Raw genomic sequence first — 10377 nt, forward strand, 5'->3', positions numbered from 1 at the left:
TTTTTTCCTTATACATACCTATGATAAAGGTTACTTTATAAATTATACAAGTAAGAGATTAACAGCAATAACTGATGATAAAATAGAATAATTATAATGATATACTGTAATAAAAATTATGTAAATGTGGCCTCTGAAAATATGTTATTGTAGTGTACATACAGTGTGGATACACTGGACAAGGGATGATTCATATCTCAGACAGGACACAAAGGAATGGTGCAAAATTTCATCACGCTCCTCAGAATGACATGTAATTTAAAACTTATGAATTGTTTATTTCTGGAAATTTTCATGTAATATATTTGGACCTTGGTTAACTGTGGTTAACTAAAACCTTGGAAAACAAAATTGTGGATAAGGGGGGACTGCTGTGCCTTTATATTCTAGGGCTTCACTTCTTAAGAAGTGGCAAGCACTGGTTAAGAAGAAGTAATTCCTCCTCTTCAGCATGTGCTGCAGGGAAGGGGGTGAATGATTTACTGCCAGAATCCTCAGCATCTTCCCTAGGGAGTGCCCTCAGAGACAGCAGGAGATGACAACCCCATACCTTTTTTTTTTTGGTCTTCTTTTGGCAGAACTGGATTCACATCTTTTGCCCTTGTCTTGTCCTCTCCATTCACATACATAATACATACAGTCTGATTGGTTTATTATTAGATACTAATCATGGTGTGGAGGAATTCATTTTTTAATGTATCTGTGCTGATTTTAATCGCCTGATTTGGTTTGGGGGTTTTGATCATGGAGGAAATATTACCTAGCTCTGGGTATGTCCAGAAGAGTCTGTGTCAGTCCCAAAGTCAATTCCAGATGCTCGTTCCCAAGTCTGGAAATTGCTCTATCCTCTCTTGTGGCAACATTCCATTAAGCATCATAAATGTTACACATTTATCAGATTCCATGTGCATGCCATGAAAACAAACCCTGAGCACTTCCAATTGCCCTGGGTTACTTATTTACCAATGTTTCCCAATGCCCAGGGAAGAGGGTGGTGAGGTTACTGTCTACTAGGAGTGTCAGATGAACTGGTGTCACTGCCTTGGGTTCTTCAAAGTCCTCTAGCCTCTGAGATCACCCTGTCCTTTGCTACTCAAATAGAATCATCTGGGACCTACTTCCACACACGGTGGGAAGACTAGCATGACCTTCACAATCAGTATTTCAGAGATTCTCAGGGGCTTGCATTTTTCCTGGAGACCTTTTGGTTTTTGTGGTGATTTTACACATGTCTTCGAATTCTTTGATCCTCTCCCTATCAAGAGGTGGAGTCTAACTCTCCTCCCCTTAACTATGGGCTGGACTTAGTGATTTGCTCCTAATAAACAGAATGAAACAGGTGATACTGCTTGATGCCTTAGGCTGGATCGTACAAGATTTTGGAGTTTCTGTCAGGCTCTCTCTCTCTGGAAGCTTGCTTTTGGAACCCAAGCCATTCAGAAAGGCCATGTGCAGGTGTGTTGGTCAATAACCTCAGCTGAAGTCCAGGTGTCATGTGAGTGTCACGTGAGTGAGGAAGCCTTTGAGAGGACTCCAAGCCAAGCTATGGCCTGACTGCCATCACTCTATGTCCCAGTGGTTCTGTTTTCTTCCTTTGCTGCTTAGGTTCATACACACCATTGCCCTTCCTCCTTCAGCCTCATGAAGCATCACTAATATGAGGCTACTATGTGTAATGGGTGATGCTAAAGACTAGGGGGCACAGAGGGGAGCTGCATCAAAAACTAATGAGAGTGTGGTCATGGGTGTGAGAGACAGCATTTTGTGGGTGTGGAGCCAATAGACTGGTGCTTCGATATTTTGGAAAACAGAAAGTGGAAGACAGGAAGTGGCAAATGATGGGAAATCTGGCTCTCCCCTGAGGGCACGGTTTCTCTGAAGACTTCAGAGCTGGTGGCTACTATCTATTATTCTTAGAGTCTCTGAGCCTGGAGGCAGGATTCAAGAATTCACAAATTCACTGTGACCTCTTCAAACGTGTGAGTGAGGTGAAGCAGGCAGAGAAACACATCTTTTAGTGTTTCCTGAATCTCAAAGGTTAACCACAGACTCTGAGTTGAACAAGACCACCAAGATGTTCTGGTTCAACATCTCTACACTATAAGATAACCATTTGCTTGAATTGTTATCTAAATAAGGTCCATATAGTCAGGTCATGTCAGATGAATGGCAGTGTGAGAGATCCCTTTTGCCTCTCCCTTGGAAACTTTAACAAGTTGATCAACTATAACTCAATAAAGCATTCTCTGCTCAATATAGAGGCATGTCTGAGAGACCCACACATTGAAACATCTAAAAGCATCTTTTGTATGTTTTTGTTTTGTTTTGTTCTGTCAGCACCAGCACAACAGCTTACACAATGTAGTCAGGGGTGAGCCTCACAGTCAGCCAACCTGAGGAGAAATTCCACCCATGAACAGGACAACATTCAAGACCAAATTACAACAGGAGAGCTCAAATAACTCATCAAAGGACATTCCTAGAGCATCCAGCTCAGAAGATCAAAGAGACTGAACCACTGGGCCCTACAGGACAGTTACTACATAAGACCACTCCATGAAGATTGGGAAACATAGCAGTTCTATCTAATACATGGAAACTAACACAAAGAGACAGCAAAAAGGGGGAGACAAAGAACCCCAAAATGAAAGAAAAAGAGGAATCTCCAGAAAAAGAGCTAAATGAACTGGAGGCAAACAATTTATCAGATATAGAGTTCAAAGTAATGGTTATAAGGATGCTGAAGGAACTTAGTGAGAATTACAAGGAACTTAGTGGGAACTACAATAGTGTGAAAATGGAAACAGAAACTATGAACAAGAACCAGTCAGAAATAAAGAATCCCATATTTGACATCAAGAATACACTGGAATGAATTAAAAGTACATTGAATGAAGTACGGTAGAGGATTGAATTAATGATTTGGAAGACAAGCTAGAAACCCCAGCCAATTAGAGCAGCAAAAAGTTAAAAGAATTAAAAAGCAGGAGGATAATTTAAGAAAACTTTGGGTCAACATGAAATGTAACAACACTTGCATCATAGTGGTACCAGAAAGAGAAGAAAATAAGCAAGGAATAGAGAACCTGTTTAAAGAAATAATGACAGAAAACTTCTCTAACCTGGTGAAGAAAAAAGTCACAGAGTTCATGAAGCACAGAGAGTACCCCTTCCTGTTATATAATTATAAAACTGTATAAGCAGAGCTATGGTGGAGATCAGCACTGGGGACCTTGGGGTAGAGACAGGTTGCAGGGGTGCATCATGTAAGACTTCCTGGAAGAAGTGACATTTGAGCTGGCAAGAGCATCCCAAGAAGAGAGAACAGTACAGAAGTGCTGCAGAGGTTGTCCTGGGTATGATGAGCAAGAGATGAGGAGGGAACTGAAGGTTGCAGGTAGGGAGGGAACATCAGAGTGACCTGCAGGAATTAGAGTGTGCCAGGTCTGAGTGGCAAAGGGTTTGGCTTCCATCCTGAGGGTAAGAGGTACAATTCCATTGATAGCTTCTAGACAAGAGAGTGCCATGTTTCAAATAGTTTTCTCTCTGTTCCCTCTCCTGTTATTTGCTCATTCTACTCTCCCCATCTGAAGTGGCCAGTGGCATTCTCTTCCTTGCATGGGAAGGATTTCTGGTCTCTCTCAGTCCTGCATCCCATCTTCTTCCCCTTTACTCCTAAGCCCTGCATCTCATGGCATCTTCATTCAGCTACCCTGAACTTGCAACTTATGAATATCCTCTTCACTTTTCTACCTCCAGGTCTTTGCATTTGCTGTCTCCTCTACCTGAAATACCCTTCCTAGACTCTTCTCTGCCTGATTATCTTTTATTTATCCTTCAGGCCTTGTCTCTGTAGCTACCTCCCCAAATCATATCAAGCCCTCTTCCTACAGATGTTTCTGACCTGTGTCTTCTCTAATGCCTTAAAGGGGGACCCACACTAATGCTTGGCTTGTAACCTCAGCCCCCAGCTCAGACCTACCTGGGCAAGCTGGCTGAGTTGTTTCCTGCAGTGGTTTTCTTTGGCAGAGGCAACAGAGAGGTAGGTGTGGGCACCTGGCACCTGTTTCTGCCCAAGGTTAAGAGTACATAGTGTACAATAGGATTATGGTGTAAATAATTTGGCAACTACAAGGGAGGATGTGGTCCCAGGGAGGGGAGCCCTTACTCCGGCTTCAGAGTCAGAAGATCTGGCTCCTAACTCAGCACCTATAAGGACTTGCTGTGAGACTGGCAAGCCTACTTTCTCCTCCCCAATTTCCTTGTTTACAAAATGAAAGGGTCAGACTAGATAGATGATCTGTCTCTGGGGTCTTCTCAATAAATAATCCTGAGTACCTGCTGAGTCTGCTGGTGACACGGGGATGAACCAGATCCCATTCCTGCCCTAAAGGAGCACACAGTCCAGAAGTGGGGCAGATTCATACTCAGATGGTTCCAACACAGAGGCAAAGTTTAAAGGACGGACTTTGTGGTCAAACTGAACTGGATAACTTCTGGCTGAGTCATCCCAGGCAACTGTCTTTACCTCCCTGAGCTCCAGTTTCCCCTTTGGTAAAAGGAGGATGATAATTTCTGTTTATGGGGGCTGTGTTATGAGGGATAAATGAAAAAAAAATCAACATGTCTAAAAAACTTGGTGCTCTAGGCATTATTGTGGGAATTTCAATTACCAAGAGAGTCCTGTGGAGAGAGGGGTTCACTCTGCTTGGGGTGGGCAGGTCCACCTAGCCCACCATTGCTAGCCAAGGGGCCGAGCTTTCCATCCAAGGTGTTTGCCGTCCCTGTTCCGGCAGATTCTTCTCTCCTTCAGCTTCCCTCAGTGTGCTGGGTTCCAGCTCTGCCCTGTGTCCTTTCTGACTGTTCCTGAGCTTCTCTGATGGCCACCATTTCCTACTCATCTTTCCTACTCTGCTCTGCCCCAAACTTGCCTCCTCTTGCCTAAAAAGGATCCAGCAGTGTCCTTCTTGGTTCCCTCAAAATTCCAACCCCATTCTCATGCCTCTTCTCCACGTAGGCACAGCCAACCCTTACACTGCAGTTCTCATGTCCTCTTTCATGCTTGGCACCTGGACCCACCTCTTTTGCTCCCCTCTGTCCTGAATTCACAACCTTGTTCTCTACTAGCATCTTCCCTTCAGCATTACAAAAATTCTCAGGTCTCCCGCTCTTCAAAGTCAAACACCCTTTGGTGCTCCTCAGCTTCTCATCACAGCCATGCTCAGAGAGTTCACTGTTGACCCTCACTATTTACATTCCTCACCTTCCGCTCACTCCTCCCCACACTGCGTTCTGTTTTCTGGCCCCAGAGTGGTTCCTAGGTGAGCATGGCACTCCCCCAACTCGCTATGGTTGCTCAATCCATAGGACCTTTCTCTTTTCTTAAACTATTCAGCTCCCCTGAGGGCCAAGCAGTGTTTGTTTACCACAGAAAAGGGAATCTTTCCCAGGGCAGGGCAGAAGGCTGAGCAGGGAGCCAAGGTACTTAGTGAGCTCTCAAAGGTTTTGGAAGCTGTCCTAAGCCTACGTGTTCTCCACTTGCCTGAGCAGGACCCATAGGATAGTGTTACTATAACCTGAGTCAGTAACTTGATTACTTGCCCTGACCTGCACCTACCCCAGCATCCTTGGTTGTCCTGGCTGGAGATGGGACCACCATTGGGCCTGTTTTGCTGAAGTGGAGCCCTGCTCCCTGAATTAGAGAGGAAGGAGTTTCTGAGGGCATTAATTCAACCCCTCTTCCTCTGTCTCACTGACTGGAACTCCAGCTCTGCTTGCTCACTTCCAGTGATAGAAAGCTCACCATCTCATAGCCCAGAGGCACCTGCCCGTCAGGCTGGTTGTGTAATGGGCCTGGCATGGTAAGAGCTCTGTAACAGCGAGTCCCTGTTCTCTTGTTCCTTCCCTCTCTCCAGGAAGTGCTGCATTTTCCTACCATTGGGTGTGATACCAAGCCTTAAAAAATTATCTTTATTGTTGAAAGTATTACATATGTCCTCCTTTCCCCCCCATTGACCCCTTCTAGCCCACCCCAGGCCTTCACCACCCTATTGTCTATGTCCATGGGTTATGCATATATGCATACAAGTTTTTTGGTTGATCTCTTCTCACCCACTCCTGCCTTCCCTCTGAGATTCAACAGTCTGTTTCATGCTTCTATGTCTCTGGATCTATTTGTTCAACAGTTTATTTTGTTCATTAGATTCCATATATGAGTGAGATCATGTGATACTTGTCTTTTTCTGACTGGCTTATTTTGCTTAGTTTCCCTCTCTCTAAGAAGTGCTGCATTTCCCCCCATTGGGTCTGATACCAAGCCTTTTTGATGAGTCCCTACAATTGACTCAGCCCTGCCCTATGGCTCAGGAGAAGAAACCCAATGAAAGATGCACTAAACTGCATGGAGCACCTTGTTCATATGCATATGCAAATGAAATCTTGGCATCTAATCTTCACAAGAATCCTGGTTGGAATAGGTGGTATGTTTTGGGGGTGGAATGCGGAGTACCTGGAGTACTTGTTTTCTGCATTTACATAACAAGTACTTCACTTTTTACTTAAATTGTACTTCTGAGGGACATGTTTATGGGAGACTCTTGGAGATTATTCAGGGTTCGGGTGGGCTAAGACACCCAAATTGCTTCTTGAGCACTGTCACCAAAAGTGTCCTCAGTATGCTTCTGTAGAAATTCCCCACTAACCTCTCTCCGCTGGGTGCAACATTGTTCCCTTCCCCACCCTCCCTCATGGGGTTATATCATCTTTCTTCCATTTTACTTTGTGCTTTTTAGTTTTTATTTCTATAAAAGTTGGCTTTCCCTACTTTTTCTATATTGCTCTTTCTTTTCTTTCTCACATTCTTTTGGATTAATTGATCATTTTCTCATTCCATTTTTCACCTTCAAGTTTAAAAGTTGTTAAATTATATTCCTTTTTGTTTTTGTTGTTAATTCTCACCCGAGGATATTTTTTCCATTGATTTCTAGAGAGAGTGGAATTGCGGGGTGGGGGAGGGAGAAAAACATCCATGTGAGAGAGACACATCAATAGGTTGCCCCTTGCACCAGCCCTGACCAGGGTCAGGGATTGAGCCTGCAACTGAGATACATGCCCTTGCCTGGAATCAAACCCACAACACTTCAGTCTGAGGGCCGACACTCCAACCATTGAGCCAAATGAGTTAGGGCTAAAAGTTGATAAAATTATATTCTTAAATGGCTACCTAGAAATTTTAACATGTATACTTTACATAGCCAATTTTAGCATTAAAGTAAAATCAAGACTTTATCCCCTCCTGAATAATTTAAGGACCTTTGAACACTACTCTTACCTTCCCCTTCTGCTGCCTACATATTATTACTATCAGTTAATTTAGTTATTCCCCCTTCCCATGCCCAGCTCAGATCGGGACCCAGATAACAGAGACTTGGCTGACAGCAGCTACCCTATATCTAAATCCAGCCTAACACCAGGAATGCTCAGGGCCTTCTCAAGGATGCAAAATAATCCTTTCCATTAATATTTACAGTGTAATGAATGACACCAGATATCCTTAATGCATTATTTCTTTTAATGGCCTACACAGGAATAAAAAGCCAAAAATTTGTTTGTCCTATATAGCACAAAACCATCGGCCTACCCCCCTTCCTACTTGTAGGATTTCATCTTCCCTGCCTTTTGTTTTGTTTTGCTAATCCTCACCTGAGGATATTTTCCCATTGATTCTTAGAGAGAGTGGAAAGGAGAAAGAGAGAGAGAGAGAGAGAGAGAGAGAGAGACATCAATGTGAGAGAGAAACATTGATTAGTTGCCTCCCAAACACAGTTCAACCTGGGCGGGGGATTGAACCTGCAACACAGGTACGTACCCTTGACAGGGAATCGAAGCCTCGACCCTTTGGTGTCCAGGCTGACACTCTAACCACTGAGCACCCCAGCCAGGGCCTTCCCTGCTTATCAGAGAAGACCCCTGATATCTTCTCCTTCCTTAGCTTTACTGTGACTTTTGCCACAAGAACAAACACAAGAGCCTTTGTTTATATCATGTATACACACATAATGCATGAGAGCTTGAGGTATACTTGTGACAAAATTAGAAAAAGTACGTTCTTAAGGGTTTTGTTCTCAATGATCACCACTTTTCTTAAATGTGAGCAATGAATATAATTGAAGTTTTGGTTTGCTCCCACAAACCAGATGCCTTTCTGGTCAGCCAGGTTTCTCCAGAGATTTTATTGCTCCTTCAGAAATCTTGGTTCTCTCGGAAGCATGAGCAATGGTAAAGAACTTTTCTCATTCTTCCAAGGACTGACAATTTCCCAAAACACAAATGACTTCTAGACGTCCACTTATCTGTGGGAAACCACCTATTGTCTTCACTAGCAGAGAGGTGTAGACAGAAGAACCCAGAGGCTGGTGACCTTTGAAGCCCTAGCAAAGGTCAGAGCTGTGCACCACCTCTGTTAATCCAGATAATGGTAGCTGAAGCAACCTCCCCACCTTTACGGTGAATTTCCCTACCTTTACGGTGAATTCTTTGTTCCCCACCTTGCCGGTGAAACTTCGTTTTTTCGCTCTAGGGAAACCTTCACTTCCAGATTTCCCGTTGGGCGCCAGATGTGGTAAATGTTTCCCTCCAAGTCCCATGTGGTTCAGGGTTCAGGATCTGGAAGAGGAGCCGCACACAAATGAAAGAGAAGAGACAAGAGATAATTTGGAAATATTGGGGGGCCAGGCGGGTAAGTCCAACTCAAGAGGAAGGACTTCCACTGGTGCTCAGGCCACCCCAACCTTTTATTTGGTTTGGGATCCACCCATAGTATAGCCCTTAGGCAGGGAGGTTCCAGTGACACACAGACTATTCTTATCAATAAGGATTTACATGACTAAAGGTGGGGAGGTTGCTTCAGCTACCATTATCTGGATTAACAGAGGTGGTGCACAGCTCTGACCTTTGCTAGGGCTTCAAAGGTCACCAGCCTTCTGGGTTCTCTGTCTACACCTCTCTGCTAGTGAAGACAATAGGCGGTTTCCCACAAGTTATCTCTTTTTTTATATATATATTCCAGTAGAGGCCCGGTGCACGAATTTGTGCACTGGTGGGGTCCCTCAGCCTGTCCTGTGCCCTCTCGAAATCCAGGACCCCTCAGGAGATGTTGGACTGCCAAAACCAGCAGTCCAACATCCCCCGAGGGATGTAGTAGTGTGCGAAGCAGCAGGCAGCCAAGGAGGAGCCCGAGCCACGCTGCTCCCACTCATCCCGGCCCTGCTGTGCCTGTCGCTGCTCGGTAGCACTACCTCAGAGGCGGGAGAGGCTCGTGCCACCACAGCTGCACTCACCAGCCATGAGCCCCACGTCTGGTGCCCGTTGGTCAGCTGAGCAGTGCTCCTGCTGTGGGAGCTCACTGACCACCAGGGTGCAGCTCCTGCATTGAGCGTCTCCCCCCTGGTGGTCAGTGCACGCCATAGTGACCAGTCGTTCTGGTCAGTCTGTCGTTCCAGTCACTTGGCTTTTATATATATACTAGAGGCCCAGTGCACGAATTCATGCACAGGTGGGGTCCGGCCGGCTCAGCGCCAATCAGGGCGGATTGGGGCTGGTCCTGTCGGGAGGAGGAAATGGTGGGAGGTTGACTGGCTGGCCCACCCCTATCAGGGCCCGATCAAGGCCGGGCTGGCTGGGGGAAGGGGCTGTGGGCAATTGGCTGGCAAGCCCTGCCCCCAATTGGGATTGGGGGGCCAATTGGGGGTTGTGCCAGCCATGGGGAGGGGCTAAGGGTGGTTGGCCGGCTGGCCCTGCCTATGTGGCGGCCGATATGGGGTGGGACTGGGTGGAAGCAGGGGCTGTAGGAGGTTGGCAGGCCGGCCCTGCCCCCTTTGGTGTGGGGAGTGTGATCAGGGATGGGGCAGCCAGGGGGAGGGGCTGCGAGTTTGGCTGCCTAGCCCCTTTCCCTATTGGGGTGGGGGGTGTGATCAGGGGAGGGCCAGTCCAGGGGAGGGGCTGAGGGCCTATTGTGGTGGGGTGGGCTGGTCAGGGTGAAGGGAGGGGGTGTTTGGCTGGTAGCCAGCTCTTGATCCAGGTGGGAGAGTCTGATCAAGGGCAGGCTGGCAGGGGGCAGGAGCCGTGAGGTTGGCCTGCCCCACCCCCTGATTGGCCGGTTCACTGGCCACAGTGGACATCATAGCGACCAGTCATTATGGTCATTATGGATGTTACGGTTGCTGGCTTTTTATATATAAGATTAGTGGCCTGGTGTATGAAATTTGTGCACATTAAAAGGGGGTTAATTAGAGGAAATATTTTAATATTGCTATTTGCCCTTTCTCTATAATAGAAGTGTCAGAGATGAAAGAAAATTAGTAAAATGTATATGAAAAT

Source organism: Myotis brandtii, unplaced genomic scaffold (genome assembly GCF_000412655.1).
Source record: "Myotis brandtii unplaced genomic scaffold, ASM41265v1 scaffold1631, whole genome shotgun sequence".
In the NCBI taxonomy this organism is placed as follows: Eukaryota; Metazoa; Chordata; class Mammalia; order Chiroptera; family Vespertilionidae; genus Myotis; species Myotis brandtii.